The sequence below is a fragment of the Equus caballus genome, unplaced genomic scaffold (genome assembly GCF_041296265.1).
Source record: "Equus caballus isolate H_3958 breed thoroughbred unplaced genomic scaffold, TB-T2T haplotype2-0000437, whole genome shotgun sequence".
NCBI lineage: Eukaryota > Metazoa > Chordata > Mammalia > Perissodactyla > Equidae > Equus > Equus caballus.
Window position 1 is genome coordinate 1,762,281 of NW_027222394.1, and position 17,704 is coordinate 1,779,984.

Consider the following 17,704-nt stretch of genomic DNA (forward strand, 5'->3'; position numbering starts at 1 on the left):
ATTTGTGTTAGCTTTATGAAAAAAGTGATCTTCTAAAGCATTTTTCCAAGGGTAATAACTAAGTGAAATTGGAAGACTCTCTTCCTTTAGCCTTCTCAACCTTGTAGATAGGTTGATAACCAACCATTTTGCTTAGGCAGAGACTTAAGGACCTTGTTGATTCTTGTTGTCATTCTAGTTCCAAGATGTATCCCAAGTCTGATAACTTCTCACTACCTATACTATTAGCACCCTGATTCAAATCGTCATCATTTATTGCCTAGAGTAGTATAATGGCCTTATAACCTACCACCTTTTTTTGTTTTTTAATTACATTGATCATTACACAGTAAAGTTGAGCACGTATGTACATTACAGCTCAGCAGTATATATCTGAGTGAAACTCTTCCACTTGTGAACTTTGAGACATGTACAAGCTTGTTTGGATATTGTTGTTGTTAAGTAGCAAACAAAAAAAAGAGAGAGAAGGAGGAGAAAGAGAGAAAGAAGGACGGGGAGGAGGAAGGAAAGGGGACCACCCAAATGTCCATTAGCAGTAAAATGGTTAAGCAAATAGTGGCATACCCAAGTAATGATGGAGCAGTGAAAATGTTTCAACTACGCGTAATTAGTGTGGATGAATCTCAAAAACATAAAGTTGGATAAAGAAAGCAACTCACAGAAGAATACAAGCAGTAAGATTCCGTGTACGAAAAGTTCCAAAACAGAAAAAATATGTTCGAAGGTAGTAAAATTTAAAGAAAAGCAAGGGAGTGATTATTATGAAAGCAGGATAGTTGTTAACTCAGTGAATTGATGCTTCATTGTAAATTTAACTTGTATTTCCTTGATTACTAATGAGACTGACTATCTTGTCATTCAGGTTTCCTCTTTTGTCAGGTACTTTTCCAAGTAGTTTTTTCATTTTTTATTTGAGTTGTTTGTCTTTTTCTTATTGTGTCTATGTATTTAGGAATTATTTGTCAGGTATATTTGTCCTTTGGCTTTTAATTTTAGTTTTTCAATCCTGTCTTTGAAGAAAAGTTCTTAATTTTAATGTAATTGAATTTATCACTGTTTTTCTGCTTTATCTTTTACTCCTTTGTAGTCTGTGACACAGTGGTTAGTATGATCTTTTAAAGGCACAAATCAGAATTTATCATTCCCCAGCTTAAAAGCCTCAATTGCTTTTCATTGCTCTTAGAATGAAATCTGATTTTACCAAAGTCTAAAAGAACCAGAAGGATCTGCACCCTGCCTGCCTCTCTGACCTTGTTTCTTACTACTTGTCCTATTCATTTTATTTCAGCCACACTGACCTTCTTTCTGCCACTGTTCTTTGTCTGGAATAGTCTCCCTCGAGATATTTGCATGTCTGGCTTGTCAACATTTGAGTCTCAGCAAAAGTATGTCCTCTTAGATTGGCCTTCTCTGATCACTACATCTAAATAGCTCCCTGCCCTCCAAATGCTGTCTCTCCTTTACCCTCTTTAATTTGTCACTCTTTCGTAATCCTATATTTTCTTAGAAATTTGTTTATTCTGTCCCCCCATTAAAATATCTTCATGAGAAGAAGGATTTTACCACGTTTGTTCATTTTCTATCTCCTGTGCCTTGAACTGTCTCTAGCAATAACATAGACACTCAATAATAAATAAACTATGAATGAAGGCTGTCCCAAGACTGTTTTTAAAAAGTAATCTAACTCTATCTGGATCATTCTTTTGAATATTTGTCAGAAAGGGAAAGACACATGGCTCTTCCCAAGGTGTTGATCTCTAATCGTGTCACTTTTCTCTTCTTTGAAAATTTCATACCTTCCTTTACCTCCCCAAACCTCTCTTTCCCAACACTATTCTTTATCCCTTCATGCTCGTTAAATGACCTTGTATCATAGTTCAGAGGAAATAGAAGCTATCAGATGAGAATTATCTCAAATTTCTACCACCAGTTCTATAAACCACCTTCCTTCTTCATCCATCTTCTCTTTCCCTCCTCTAACTACAGAAGTAATTCCCTCTGATCAAAGGAAGGTCTCTCTGTCTGTGATCTGGATTCCATTTACTTCCGCTTTCCATTGATATTTACACATACTGAATTTTCTCCTATTAGACAAGTAAAGGTGTCTCTGGGTCCTTTCTCTTTCCTGCTATGCCCTTTCACTCTCATCTCCCATTTGTTCCTTGGTCCACTTCACTGTACAGCTCTTACTAGTGTCAAAATTGAACTTTATAAATCATACAGACAGAAAATCAATAAGGAAATATTGGTCTTAAATGACACATTAGACCAGATGGACTTACTAGATATATGCAGAGCGTTCTATCCCAAAACAGCAGAATACACATCTTTTCAAGTCGGTCGGAACATTTTCCAGGATAGAGCATATGTTAGGCCACAAAACAAGTCTCAGTAAATTGAAGAAGATTGAAATCATATTAAACATCTTTTCTGAGCACCATGGTATGAGACTAGAAATCAACTACAAGAAGAAAACTGGAAATAACAAAACATGGAGTCTAAACAACATGCTGCTTAACAACCAGTGTGTCATTGAAGAAATCAAAGAGCAAGTAAATGATACATGTCTACCTAAGGAAGTAAGAAAAATCTCAGATAAACAGTCTAATCTTACAACTAAAGGAACTAGAAAAGGAAGAACGAACAAAACCCAAAGTTAGTAGAAGGAAGGAAATCGTAAAGATCAGAGCAGAAATAAATAGAAACTGAAAAAATACCATAGAAAAGATCAATGAAACTAAGAGCTGGTTCTTTGAAAAGGTAATTGATAAACCTTTAGCCAGACTCATCTAGAAAAAAAAAGAGGCCCCAAATACGTAAAATCAGAAATGAAAGAGAAGTTATGTCTGACACCTCAGAAATGCAAATATCATGATATTACTATGAACAATTAGATGCCAGCAAATTATACAACCTAAAAGAAATAGATAAATTCCTAGAAACATACAGTCTTCTAAGACTGAATCAGGAAGAAATAGAACATCTGAACAGACTGATTACTAATAATAAATTGCCTCAGTAGTCAAAAATCTCCCAAGAAACAGAAGTCTAGGACCAGATGGTTCCACAGGTGAATTCTGCCAAACATTTAAAGAATTAATACCTGTCCTTCTCAAACTATTTCAAAAAATTGAAGAGGGAGGAATGCTTCCAAACTCATTCTATGAGGCCAACATTACCCTGATACCAAAACCAGACAAAGACACTACAAAAAGAGAAAATTATAGGCCAATATCCCTGATGAATGTAGATGCAAAAATCCTCAGCAAAATATTAGCAGACTAAAATCAACAATACATTAAAAGGATCATACACCATGATTAAGTGGGATTTTTCCTAGGCATGCAAGGATGGTCAGTATGCACACGTTAGTCATTGTGATATGCCACATAAACAAAGCAAAGAATAAAAATTGTATGATTATCTCAATAGATGCAGAAATAGCTTTTGACAAAATTCGACATCCATTTATGATAAAAATTCTCAACAACGTGGGTATAGAGAGAACCTACCTCAACATAGTAAAGGCTGTATGTGACAAACCCACAGCTAATATCATATTCGATGGTGTAAAGCTGAAAGCATTTCTTCTAAGATCAGAAACAAGACAAGGATGCCCACTCTCACTACTTTTATTATATTGGAAGTCCTAACACAGCAATTAGTAGGAAAAATAAAAGCCAGCCTGATTGGAAAGGAATAAGTAAAACTGTCACTGTTTACTGATGACATGATACTTTATACTAAATATATATATATACTTTTTATTTTATATATATTGTTTATATATATATACACACACACACTAAAAACTCCACCAAAAATTATTAGGATAAATGAATTCAGTGAAGTTTCAGGATACAAAATTAATATACAGAAATCTGTTGGGTTTCTATACACTAATAACGATCTATCAGAAAGAGAAATTAAGAAAACCCTCCCAGGACAATTGCATCAAAAACAATAAAATACATAGGAATAAATTTAACCAAGGAGAAGAAAGACCTATACTCTGAAAGCTATAAGACATGGATGAAAGAAACCGAAGACAAATAAATGGAAAGATGTATGTGCTCACGAATTAATACTGTTAAAATGTCCGTACTACCCAAAGCAATCTACAGATTCAATGCAACCCCTATGAAAATACCATTGGTATTTTTCACAAAACTAGAACAAATAATCCTAAAATTTGTATAGAACCACAAAAGACCCAAAATAGCCAAGCAATCTTGAGAGAGAAGAAAGCTGGAGGTATCACATTTCCAGATGTCAAACTGTACTACAAAGCTATAATAATCAAAACATTATGATACTGGCACAAAAACAAATGCAGAGATAATGTAACAGAATAGAAAGCCCAGAAATAAACCCACAAATATATCGTCAATTAATCTACAACAAAGGAGGCAAGAATATTCAGTGGGGAAAAGACAGCTGTTTCAATAAATGATATTCGGAAGACTGGACAGCTCTAGGCAAAAGAATGAAACTGGACTACTTTCTTTCGGTATGTGTAAAAATACACTCAAAATGGATTAAAGACTTAAACGTAAGACCTGAAACCATAAAACTCCTAGAAGAAAACTTAGGCAGTAAACTGTTTGACATCAGTCTTAATAATTTTTTGGATCTGTCTCCTCAGGCAAGGGCAACAAAAGCAAAGATAAACAAATGAGACTACGTCACACTAAAAAGCTTTTACACAGCAAAGGAAACCATCAGCAAAATGAAAAGGCAATCTACCAAATGGGAGAATATACTTGCAAATGATATATCTGATAAAGGGTTAATGTCCAAAATGTATAAAGAGCTCATACAACTCAATATCAAAAAAATAATTCAATAAAAAAATGAGAGGAACTGAATAGACATTTTTCCAAAGACATTTACAGATGCCCAACAGACATGTAAAAAGATGCTCAACATCACTAATCCTAAGGGAAATGCAAATCAAAACCATCAAAAGACAATAAATGTCAAGTGTTAGTGAGGATGTGGAGAAAAGGGAGCCCTCGCGCACTTTTGGTGGGAATGTATACTGTTGCAGCTACTATGGAGAACAGTATGGAAGCTTCTAAAAACATTAAAAACTAACATATGACCCAGCAGTTTGACTTCTGGGTATTACCTGAAGAAAACAAAAACACTAATTTGAAAAGAAATATGCACCCTTATGTTCATTGCAGCATTATTTGCAATAGCCGAGATGTGGAAGCAGCCTAAGTGTCCATCGGTGGATATATTGGTAAAGAAGATGTGGCATATATTTATTCAGTGGAATATTAGCCGTAAAAAAGAATGAAATCTTGTCATTTGTAACAACATGGATGGATATAGAGGGTGTTATTCCAAGTGAAATATGTCAGACAGAGAAAGATAAATATCATCTGATTTCACTTATATGTGGAATCTAAAAAACAAAACAAATGAACAAACAAAACAGAAACAGACTCATAGACACAGAGAACAGGCTGGTCATTGCCAGTGGTGAAGCTGGTGGTAGGTTGGGCAAAATAGGTGAAGGGGATTAAGAAGTACAAACTTTCAGTTATAAAGTAAATAAACCATGGGGGTATAATATACAATGTAGGGAATATAGTCAATAATATTATAATGACTTTGGTGACAGATTGTTGGTAGAATCATTGTAGTGATTATTTCGTAATGTGTGTAAATGTCAAATCACTACGTGTACACCTGAAACTAACATAATGTTCTATGTTAACTAAAATTCAATAAAAAAATTTGAACTTTATGTTATTCAATTCCAAAGATATTTTTCATATACTTTAATGTGTCATCATCTGCTTTTCCATAACCTTCATCTTTTTTGTTTTGGTGATACAAACTTTATTTAGCACTTCATGAAGTGAACAGTCTTCTTTCAGAGAACTGCTGCCCGTTCCCTTCATCTTGAAACAAGCTCTTCCCTTGCTTCCTTTGACACGTTCTTAAGATTTTATTTGTCTCCCTGGCTGCTCCTTTTAAATGTCTATTTTCAATTTAAAATTTGATTGTCTTCTGGAAGTTTTCTATTTATCTTCTAATTATTTTTTACTTGTCTCTACCAAATGAGACTTGTTAAAAAAAGTTGAGCCTAACAACAAAAAATCAAACAACCCAGTCAAAAGATGGGCCGAGGACATGAACAGACATTTCTCCAAAGAAGATATACGGATGGCCAATAGACATGAAAAGATGCTCATCATCACTCATCATCAGGGAAATGGAAATCAAAACTACACTAAGATATCACCTTACACCTGTCAGAATGGCAAAAATAACCAAAACAAAAAGTGACAAATGTTGGAGAGTTTGTGGAGAAAAAGGAACCCTCATACACTGTTGGAGGGAATGCAAACTGGTGCAGCCACTATGGAAAACAGTACGGAGATTATTCAAAAAATTAAAAATAGAAATACCTTATGAACCAGCCATCCCACTACTGGGTATCTATCCAAAGAGCTTGAAGTCAGCAATTCCAAAGGTCCCATGCACCCCTATGTTCATCACAGCATTATTTACAATAGCCAAGATGTGGAAGCAACCTAAGTGCCCATCAACTGATGGTTCGATAAAGAAGATATGGTATATATATGTATACACACACACACACACACGTATGTATATGTATACACACACACACACACACGCGCACGCGCGCAATGGAATACTACTCAGCCATAAAGACGGATAAAATCGTCCCATTCACAACAACATGGATGGACCTTGAGGGTATTATGTGAAGTGAAATAAGCCAGATAGAGAAAGACGAACTCTGTATGACTCCACTGATAGGTGGAAGTTAAACATATAGACAAAGAGAACTGATTGGTGGTTACCAGGGGAAAGGGGGGGTGAGGGGAGTGCACAAAGGGTGAAGTGGTGCACCTACAACATGACTAACAATAATGTGCAACTGAAATTTCACAAGGTTGTAAACTATCATAATCTTAATAAAAAGTTAAAATACCACACAAAAAATATTTAGAAATAAACTTGATATCCTATAATATGAAATATGTCACCAAAAGCCATTGGAAGTCATAACTATACATATAACATATTTTAAATATTTTAACAATCTGTCTTTTATACTCATGCTTTAGTACATTTTTTACTAAATAAAGATTTGCTTGTCTTAGATATCCCCATAGGAATTGTATGTGGAGGTCTAACTGTCCTAACAACTTTGATAATGTGCTAAAAAGATTGGAAATGTGTTTTGAATTTATTGTTTATTTGATATCAAATAATAAAATAGTGAAATTGTCTGCAAAAGTTACCCCCCCAAAAAAAGTTGAGCCTAACCTTGTCAGGTAAATTAGTTACATACCTTTGTTCTCTCTAGGAAAAGAAAGATCAGAGGTTATCATGATGGATAGATTATGAGGGTTCAACCTCTTCAGCCGTGTCCCCTGGAGTAAAGGCTTGCTCCCTTCATACACAGTGTTTGTACTGTTCTTCTTCATTCCTGGAACATTATCTTCCCACACTCTGGCTAACTCTGACTCATCCATCTATCTTAGAAAAAAGTCATTTTCTAAGAAAGCTTCCCTCTCCTCCTGCCCTCCCTCTGCCAACTCTCCCCACATCTACCTGTAGTTTACATACTCCTGATGCTCAGTTGTAATTGTTTGTGTCATTCTCTTTCTGATTATGGTCTTATCCTTCACAGAGTACAGTGCCTTAGGAAATAATATCTTAATTCCAAGACACTGTCAATTATATGATCCAGAGTCATGTTTTTCAAAGGGGAAAAATATTTACATCCTGAAGGTTCTGTCATTTCATTGCTGACCATAGTGTGATCTTTTTAAAGAAGCCCCAATGTGGAGCTGCACATCACTCAAACGAAACACTTTTTTATCTGTGGTTAAGTTTGCATAAAAATGCAGCATTTACTTTTTTGCTTGATAGCTGGCAAGTCTCTTACAGTTCTTATGTTTTTTAGAATCTTAAAAGTCTATTATTAATATTCTGAAATATTAATGTGATAAAACCTTAACTTCTTGGAAAAATGATACTTCCTCTTGCATTAAATTTTTTACCATCTTGGACTTTTTTCACTTTTTATATCTCACATTTATAATCACGTTTATGCCATTGTGTTATGAGTTATATAGTGAAGAAGATGTTTTCACAATTTGTTATAGTGTCTAATACATATTAGTTGCTCAATAAACAAATTTTGAACAAATGCCTTTGAACTTCTTAAATTAAGGATGTAATCTGAGAGAAAAAGAATGAAAATAAGAATAATTCTGCTCAATCAGAAATAAATACTGAATGAAAAATGATAATTATTTACAAGTCTGGTATAAAAGAAAATCTAGGAGTCATGGGGAGATAACAGAATTAAGTTAGCTTTGGCTGCAGATAAGTTCTCACATAGCTTCTTTTTGTTTTTCTCTTCTCATTTCAGTTGACTTTTATTGGCACACAGCTATGCGTATCTTTAGGCTTTTTATATCTGTGGTATAGCATACTTTGCAGAAAAACAAGTTTTTAGCCTATCGCATTTGTTTTATCAGGTTTTTAAAAACGTTCCACATTCAGATAATTTTTTTTAATCTTTTGATACCTGGGAATGGCTTTATACAGTTCTGTTTTAAAGGCATTACGCTTAACAAAAGAAAGATTATAAGAAGCTGTAATTTAGAGTCTTTGGGCAAACTACAAGTTATCATGATTCATTTTAATTTACATGTAAACATGTAAAGGAGGTGTCACAGAAATATAAAAAATATCAAGTCAATTATTTAATAGCATTATTGCTTTTTATTATTGATGATTCTGCCTGAAACTATATGGTTGCTAGAAGAACTTTTTATTTTTAATTTTTTTAGGAATATTTTGAAAAGAAAAGGTTAAAATCAAAAATGAAATTACGGGGAGTTTTATCCCCTGTCAAAAATTCTGCTGTCAGTTTAGACCTCCTTAACCTGTATATGGTAAATCAGATATCTTGCCAGAAGAAAAGACCTGGTAAGTCAGCCTCTCCAGTAACATTTTGTTTTGAGTCTGATGTGATCATAATGTTTAGTTTTCCAATAATTTTGTAATTTTAGAACTCAAAGGATGTGGAAAGTAATTTTAAAACTTGATTGCCCTCTTAAATTAGAAGCTTTGTTAGTCTCTGCTTAAAATGTTTTATTGTTTAATCCATTTATTTTTTTTTAGGTGGTGTGTTATATAAAATTAATTTTATAAGGTATGGTTAAACTTATAGCGTTGTTTCAATTATTATGTTATTTTGTCTAGGCAGATAGTTACCAAAGTTTGGCTAAAGAGCAGGGAATAAATATCTTTACTGTCTTATCCTATTTGGAGAATTTGTTTGAAAGGAAGAGCTGAACAAGTTTTTGCCTCAATGATTAGTTTCCTATCTCATAACTTGAATTCCTTAGACATTCTTGGGATGTTAACTATAGTAGTCTAATACTTCAAAATAAAGTTCATTTTGGCCTGCACTTTGATTCTTCAAGTAAATAAAAAGTTTAATCAGAGTAATTTTTTCTCTCTCAAGGAAACTTGTGTCTGATATTTAATTTTTAAAACAAGTGCTAAAATCAGAGCTTAAGAACTGAGTTCATAAAAAGGGATTGAAATTGATCACAGTATTGTTAGTGTCTCCTCTTTTCCTTTCTGTGCTATTTTTGTTTCTCCACAGATGACAGTTGTCACAAGTAAATGTAGTCACACTTTAGTAGAAGTAAATACATTATTAATAAACTTTAGGAATAAAAGTTTCTGTTGTAAATATATTTGCTATATTTAGTTCTTTTTCTTCATTTGTGTAATAGTGTTATCAGCTGTTGTCACCATGTCTTACATTAGATCCTCGGATCTTATTCATCATTTTGCTGAAAGTTAGTACCCTTTTCCCAACCTTTCCCTATCCCCCAGTCGCCAGATCCTGGCAACCACTTTTCTATTCTCTGTTTCTATGAGTTTGACTTTTTTTTTTTTTTTAGATTCCACATGTAAGTGATACCATGCAGTATTTGTCTTTCTCAGTCTGGCTTATTTCACTTAGCATAATGCCTTCTAGCTCCGTCCATGTTGTCACACATGGCAGGATTTCATTCTTTCTCATGGCTCAGGAATATTCCATTGTATATATACACACACACATATACACACCACACCATCTTTATCCATTCATCCATTGATGGACGCTGAGGTTGTTTCCATATTTTGGCTCTGTGAATTATGCTGCTGTGAACTTGGGAGTGCAGATATCTCTTTGAGATCTTGTTTTCATTTTATTTGGATATATACCCAGAAGTGAGATTGCTGAATCATATGATAGTTCTATTTTTAATTTTTTGAGGAACCTCTATATTGTTCTCCATAGAGCTTGCCCCAATTTACATTCCCACCAACCATGCACAAGGGTTCCCTTTTGTCCACATCCTTGCAAACACTTCTTACCTCTTGTCTTTTTTTTTTTTTTTACTTTTTGTGAGGAAGATTGGCCCTCAGCTAATATCTGTTGCCAATCTTCTTCTTTTTCTTTCTTTCTCTCCCCAAAGCCCCAGTACATAGTTGTATATCCTAGTTGCAGGTCATTCTAGTTTTTCTATGTTGGATGCTGCCACAGCATGGCTAGATGAGCAGTATATAGCTCTGTGCACAGGGTCTGGACTGGCGGACCCTGGGCCACTGAACTGGAGCACACAAACAACTATTCGGCCACGTGGTCAGCCCCCTCTCTTGTCTTTTCGATGATAGTCATTCTAACAGGTGTGAGGTGATGTCTCATTGTGGTTTTGAATGCATTCCCCTGAGGATTAGTGATGTTGAACACCTTTTCATGTACCTGTTGCTCAGTTGTATGTCGTCTTTGGAAAAATGTCTGTTCAGAGGGTCCTCTGCTCATTTTTTAATCGATTCTTGTTTTTTGATATTGAGTTGTATGAGCTCTTTATGTATTTTGAATATTAATCCCTTATCAGACAATATGATTTGCAGGTATTTTCTCCCATTCTTTAGATTGCATTTTCATTTTGTTGGTGGTTTCCTTTGCTATACAGAAGCTTTTTGGTTTGATGTAGGACCAGTTGTTTATTTTTGCTTTTATTCCTTTTACTTTTGGTGTCAAATCCAGAAAATCATCATGAAGACTGATGTCACGGAGCTTATTCCTTATGTTTTCTTCTAGGAGTTTTATGGTTTCAGGTCTTGTATTTAAGTCTTTAATCCATTTTGAGTTGACTTTTGTGTATGGTGTAAGATAGGGTTCCAGTTTAATTCTTTTACATGTGGCTGTCCAGTGATGTATTTAACTTTATATATTTCCTTTCTCCCTCACTCTGTTTTCATTCATACATTGAACATATGTTTTTTGAGTACTTACCCTAAGTATTGTATTGGATTCTGGATGTAGAACAGAAAATAACAGGGGCAGGACATGCTGCTGTAGGGGAGGAAGAGAATTCCTCTATCTCTTGTAGGTTCTTCTGGCTGGGCTATGAATTAAATTGACATGAGACAGAATAAAAGGAGAAAATCAAACAAAGCTTTGTAACATGTATCATGGGAAAAATCCAGGAAAACTGGTTAACTCCCAGACTGGCTAAGGTTGTCATCTTAAATACCGTCTTTGGCTAAAGACAAAGGAGCATGTTGGGGGTGGGAGGGAGTCAGTTATGGGAGATTACCAGAAAAGGACAGTAAACAAGAGAAAGGTTATTATGCGGATTTAAGTCCTTGCCTTCTGCCTTGATAGGAGTTTCTGGACATAAGGACATCCCCCCTCTTCCTGGTACAGAGAGGGAGTTACCTTTACAAATGGAGATTTCCCTTACAAATGTAAATGTGTTTTACAGAGGGTAGCTTCTACTTTTCAGAGCTTCTCGCCTGTCTGCAGTTTCTTAAAAGTAATCAGCCCCAAATAATCCTCATGCCAAAGAGACACATTTTGGGGTGGCCAATTCTGATCCCCCACACTACCAAAAAATAAGGCACCTTGGCATATTGAATATTTTGAGCTGAGGAATTTGAGGAAGCAGCATGTGCAGGAAGGATTTTCATGTGAGAGGTGCCCTCGCTATACCCCAAGAAAAGGAACGTTGTTATCTCCAACGCAGAGGGAACACCGAGAGGACTCTAATGAACAGACCTTGCTGTTTCCCTCAGTTTACTACACTTAGCTGATACCCCTTTTTGTCCTGTCCCATTTCCCCAGGACTTTCCGCTCTTCATCAAACCTAGCTTAAAAATGCTCAGGTTTAACCACTTTGGGTCTTCATTTCCTTACAAAGTTTTCCACATAAAACTTATATTAAATAAATTTGTATGCTTTTTCTCTTGTTAATCTGTCTTTTGTTACAGGCCCCCAGCTGATAATTTAGAAGGGTAGAGAGAAAAGATTTTTCCTCCTCTACCAAAGCAAGATTTTATTAGTTAGGACTCATGACTGCAAATTACAGAAACTTGAAAAATATATATTTACTTACTTAATGTTGTGGACTGAATGTTTGTGTGCCCCCAAAATTCATATGTTGATGTGATATTAGGAGGTTGGGCCTTTAGGAGGTGATTGGGTCAGGAGAGTGGACCCTGATGAATGGAATTAGTGCCCTTGTAAAAGAGACCCCAGAGAGTTCTCTCACCTCTACCACTGTGTGAGGACACAGGGAGAAGACAGCTGTCTGTGAACCAGGAAGCGAGCCCTCACCAGACAGCGAATCTGCCAGCACTTTGATCTTGGACTGCCCAGCCTCCAAACTGAGAAATAAATTTCTATTTTGTATAGTTCACCCAGTCTATGGTAGTCCGTTACAGCAGCCTGAACGGACTAAGACACTTAACTGAAAGGAAGGGTAGTGGTGCCTCTGGGCCTCAGAGACTGCTTGAGTCAGGAAATTGAATACTACCAAGATTCTTTTTCACTTCAGATACTAGTTTTATTCTCTCAGACTGTCTTCATCAATGAAGCTTAAAATGTGACATTAAAAAACTAACATTGACAACTAGAAGCTATGTACCAGGGGGCTTTGGGGAGAAAAAGGAAAAATAAAATCCAAAAAAACCCCACTATGAACTGACATTGCTCATCTCTCCAATTTCACCACCAGGGAAATACTGAGAGCTGCTTCTCTGATTCTGAATTTTTTAATTCCGCTGGAAGGAGGTTGCCTTGCTCTGCTGGTGTCAGGTCTCAGCGCTGGAACAATTACTTATAACCAGAGGGGTGTAATACCATTATTGAGTGGCAGGTGGTTGCCACTAAACCAATTATTTTTTCCAGGGAAGCAGGGTTATATAAGAAGATAGAAGCTCTCCACTGCAACTCTGTAGTTTGTGCATGTGTAAAAAGCATTTCCTGGAAAAGGATCATAACTAAAAGTACTAAGCGGTCAAAATAGTTATATCGTCTATAAGGAGAGACAAGGCTGCTGCATCTAAAGTTTAAAAATCTAGTGAGGGAGATAGAGTTAATCAAGTACAGTAAACTATGGTAGGTGCTATAATAGAGAACATATGTAGTGCTATGGGAAAGTGTAATATAGCAACTGATACAGTCTAGGGGTTAGGGGAGTTTTGAAGGAATCAAAAAATAAAGCAAAATTTCGGGGCTGGCCCCGTGGCCGAGTGGTTAAGTTCGCGCGCTCCGCTGCAGGCAGCCCAGTGTTTCGTTAGTTCGAATCCTGGGCGCGGACATGACACTGCTCATCAGACCACGCTGAGGCAGCGTCCCACATGCCACAACTAGAAGAACCCACAATGAAGAATACACAACTATGTACTGGGGGGCTTTGGGGAGAAAAAGGAAAAAATAAAATCTTTAAAAAAAAATAAATAAATAAATAAAGCAAAATTTGTAGGGCCCCTTTCATGAGGAGAATGTAAGATGATGAAGAAAAAGATGATTTGAATTATCTGTGATAGTTGCTAGTACTGTAATGTCTTCTATCATGTATAGAATATAGGTGGTTTTAGTAAATATCTAAGATGTACATTTACTTAATGACCATGGTATATCAACCAGTGCTTTTAAAAGATTTTATTATTCATTCTTAATTTTTAATTGCAACTTTTTCATTATAGAAACTGTGAGAAAACCGATCATGTGAATATGAATAGAGACATAAAAATGCCCCTGAGAAAACATGATTTAGAACTTCCAATGTCGCCTCATCTTGTCCCGTCTAACCTCTGCATTGATGATATGGAAAACAAGTAGGTTTTAGCTAGGTTGCATATTATTAGGTATTTGAAAGAGTCATTATCAACTCTGTTTTATTCATTGGAAAATGTATAAAGGGATTATCCTAGCTCCAGTTTTTGTTTGTTTGACTGTTAGCAGTATTATTAAACTATTAAGACCTTAGTCAATGAACTAATATCCATGCTAAGTGTTCTTTGGATGCATAGTTTGACTTTCCTTATCATAAAAATCTCTCTCTAGTAATAATGTAATTTTTATAAAACACAGTAATATTATAACCCTGGAATGATTTGCTTAAGAGTTCCATATGTTTTCATATTTGTATAGAACAGTATGAATTTTAAATATTTATAAAAGATAATCAATTTTATTGCCACCTATGTGTTTAACTGTTACATTTTCTTTTCATTAGTTTACACTATCAAAGACAAGGCAGCAAGGAAGAACTTGGCCCAGTTAAGGTGAGAGTTAAACAAAAATTTTTTTAAGTTATTTTAACAATTGTGACATGCCACTGTTACCCAACCAGGTTCATTTTTGCCCGCCGCCCAGAAAGCCAAACACTGAGATGACGAGATAGCAGCAGAGAGAGGGTTTACTCACAAGGTAGCCATGTGAGGAAGCGAGCTCATGAGCCTGAAATTTGCTTCCCCGAAAACAGAGACTCAGGGATACATATGGGCCGGGGTCAACGTGGTCTGAAATGTGGAGAGAGGTGATTGGAGGTGAGGAGAGGTGAGGTAATGATGAGCTGCACAAGCGTAGTCAGACTTGATGCCTCTTCATAGGACCCACGTTCACAAAATGGCGACATCAGCATGATCTGAGGGGAGAGTTTTTAGCCTCTTCAAGTCACCTGTCGGACATCTCCGTGGGCCCAGTTGATGAGTTGGTGGTCTCAACTGGCCTGAAGTGGACAAGGAGTTCTAATTCCTGAAAAACAGCTCACACACGCATTACCATGGTGATCCAGGCACCAGGAAGATGTTACCTATAGGAGCCTAGCGGGAGTCAGCATATTGCCTAAACAGCACAATTAACAATGAGTGGGTTAAGCAGCTAAAAGCTATAATCAGTAATTGCAAAAGGGAAAAAAACTTTAATTCCTAGCTACTTAATCATCAGTGGCTCACTTTCTGCCAGTTTCACCATCAAGTGATATAAATTTTTTGAGAATCAGAGAAAATTAGTTATCCTTTAAAAAAATTTTTAGTCTTTAAAATTGTTCTTTTAGAAGTTTTTAATGTAAGAAACCTATACCTTAAGAATATTTTAACGATTGCTTATGAGAAACCCTTTGGAGTTCTGGTAATGTAGACTAGGCCTTTGTGTGCAAAGCATTTGATTCTGCCTGTCACTGAAGAGCTGCAAAGGATAATTCATTTGGGGAGTTCTCCTTTGGGTTCATGTGATCATTGAGCGATTCATGTTTTCAAACGTGGTGACCCGACTGTTTTATTTTATATCAAATTGTGATTTTCAATATTCATGTTGATCCCAAGATTATTTTTCTTTCAAAGTATATTTCAAATAATTATTTTTTAGCAAATAAGACTTTAATCAATTAGAAAACACATAGATTGTGATTAAAGCTTGAACTGTGAAAGTCCAATGCCATATTATTAATTATTCTTTCCTTTGAATAGCCAAAGTTAAGCTACGTCAGAAAGATAATGGCAGTGATACTAAAATCTCTTGGAAATCTTTCACCTGAATTGTAGATAAATGAAACTTAGATTTCCTGTCATTAGGAGATGACATGCAGGTATGGAGCTTGAGGGTAGAGGGGACCATCGGTGAGAAAGGCAGATGGAAAGGAGCTCAAGTATAATCTTAGTTGATAACCTCTCTTGTCTTAGTAAGGACTGTCAGTTACTGATGACTTGCCTTTACTTGGGACTTTTTCTCTAACTCGTGACCTTTTTCACTTTTATTTTAACTTTCCTTGTCTCTAGTTTATATATTTTGGCAAATCACATGATTGTATCTTCTTTCCTATAGTCCTCACAAGTCATGGACTCATATACAATGTTCGAACCTCAATTGAGCAGAATAGAAAACTGCAGCTTCACACCACCATCTTTGTCAGCAGAATTAGCTTCTAACAGAGATATTACAAGACAAAATTTTATTCCCAGAATAGTGCCTAGTCCTCAGAAAGTTGCATATGAAAAAAAAGCAGAATGAACAGGTACCTTTCTTTTTTTAAATACAAGTCTTTATTGAGTTAGATAGGTTACAATCTTGTGAAATTTCATTTGTACATTATTGTTTGTCAGTTGTGTTGTAGGTGCACCCCTTCACCCTTTGTGCCCAACCCCCACCCCATCTTTCCCCTGGTAGCCACTAATCTGTTGTCTTTGTCTACATTTTTAAATTCCTCATATGAGAGGAGTCATACAGAAATTGTCCTCCTCTATCTGGCTTATTTCACTTAACATAATTCCCTCAAGGTCCATCCATGTTGTTGCAAATGGGACGATTTTGTTCTTTTCTATGGCTGAGTAGTATTCCATTGTATATATATACCACATCTTCTTTATCCAGTCATCTGTTGATGGGCACTTAGGTTGCTTCCACATCTTGGCTATTGTAAATAATGCTGCAGTGGACACTGGGGTGCATGGGACTTTTGGAATTGCTGACTTCAAGCTCTTTGGATAGATACCCAGTAGTGGGATGGCTGAGTCATAAGGTGTTTCTATTTTTAATTTTTTGAGGAATATCCGTACTGTTTTCCATAGTGGCTGCACCAGTTTGCATTTCCACCAGCAGTGTATGAGGGTTCCTTTTTCTCCACAACCTCTCCAACATTTGTTACTATTTGTTTTAGTTATTTGTGTCATTCTAATGGGTGTAAGGTGATAGCTTAGTGTAGTTTTGATTTGCATTTCCCTGATGATCAGCGATGAGGAACTTCTTTTCATGTGTCTATTTGGCCATCCGTATTTCTTCTTTGGAGAAATGTCTGTTCATGTCTCCCGCCCATTTTTTGATCGGGTTGTTTGATTTTTTTTGTTGTTGAGTTGTGTGAGTTCTTTATATATTATGGATATTAAGCCTTTGTCAGATATATGACTTGCCAATATTTTTTCCCAGTTAGTGGGTTGGTTGTTTGTGAACAGGTCCCTTTCAATCACTAGTTCTTAGCATTTTATATTTTTGTGATATGCTCTTTTTTTCTTTTTATGGATTGAAAAAATATTAGTTGTGGGTTGCTATAGATATAGCCAAATTAGGAGAGAAATTAAGTATGATAATTCTTCTTAGGTCAAAAACTTAATTCTCTGGGCTGTAGAAGATTATGAATCCCAAAACTGGAATGTTCTTTAAAAGTCTTTGAAATCATCATCTTTTTATAAAATTATTGATAGTAAAATTGACCATAGTTCAATGTGTTATGTAATACTTGATTGTAATCACAGTAAAGGAGTAGTTGGTGATGTCATGATGGCCCAGTATACATGATATGGAAAGGATCCTGTGAATAGCAGTACATAATCTCAGTGATGTCAGAGTAAT

At 35.7% G+C, this 17,704-nt stretch overlaps 1 pseudogene; it reads left to right on the forward strand.

Annotated features, from left to right (window-relative positions):
• LOC138922985 (regulator of DNA class I crossover intermediates 1-like) overlaps positions 1–17,704 on the forward strand; it is an 86,032-nt pseudogene that overhangs the window by 17,186 nt on the left and 51,142 nt on the right.